The sequence below is a fragment of the Phoenix dactylifera genome, chromosome 7, assembly GCF_051530095.1.
Source record: "Phoenix dactylifera cultivar Ajwa chromosome 7, Ajwa_hap1_PhDact_Kaust_v1.1, whole genome shotgun sequence".
Classification (NCBI taxonomy): domain Eukaryota; kingdom Viridiplantae; phylum Streptophyta; class Magnoliopsida; order Arecales; family Arecaceae; genus Phoenix; species Phoenix dactylifera.
In genome coordinates, this window is record NC_143196.1 from 5,871,238 (window position 1) to 5,872,094 (window position 857).

At 42.4% G+C, this 857-nt stretch overlaps 1 non-coding gene across 1 annotated transcript; it reads left to right on the forward strand.

Moving 5' to 3' along the window:
* Positions 1 to 527: 527 nt before the first annotated feature.
* Positions 528 to 633, forward strand: LOC149753121 (small nucleolar RNA R71). Its single transcript, XR_016396075.1, has one exon. It is a non-coding gene; the product is annotated as a small nucleolar RNA R71 (small nucleolar RNA).
* The last annotated feature ends 224 nt before the right edge of the window (positions 634 to 857 follow it).

Genomic DNA, 857 nt, shown 5'->3' on the forward strand with positions numbered 1-857 from the left:
GGGAGAAGGGTTGGGAGGTATTAGAAGCTTGCTGCCTTCAAGAAAAATTTGGATGATTCCGCCAACCCGGATTATATGTATTGGAAAATGGGTCATTACCCGGTCTGGGCTGTGTTTGGGCAGCATTGATGTGTTCTTGCACGAGTTCGGGGAATTAGGGTGCTGAGGGGCACTCATGAATAGGATGCGATGGGCTAGAACAGATAGCACATACTTGTGCTTGGGAAGAGCTAACGACATGTCCTCCTATCATTAGTTGGTCAATCTTATGGGACAATGCATCTACCTTGCTAGACAGGTCCATAGAATGACTTATTTCACAAATGGCCCCTTTTCTTTAAAAATTCGGGGGTGCTTGACGAGAACATGAAGCATGGTGGAGGGAGTTTTCATTAATATTTTCAAATAGTTGCCATGCTTCATGCTCATTTCGAAGCATGAAAGTCCCCGCGCATGCAGCATCGATCATCTGACGGTTTCATTCAGTCAAACCGTCATAAAAATATTGCACTAGCTGCCACTTAGGTATTTGATGATGAGGGCATTTACGGATTAGGTCTCGAAATCTCTCTCAAGTTTCATGAAATTCTTCTCCCTCAGTTTGGGAGAAGCTTGTAATGGCACGTCTAAACTGGTTCGTTCTTCCTATGGGAAAGTATTTTTTAAGGAATTCTTGTTGCATTTGATCCCAAGAACGAATCGAGTTGGCTTCTAAAGAATTCAGCCATTGTTTGGCTCTATCTTTAAGGGAGAAGGGAAATAATCTAAGTTTTAGAGCATCATCAGTAAAGTTCTGAATCTTGACAGTGGTGCAAATCTCAAGGAATTCATCTAGGTGTTTATATGGGTCTTCATTG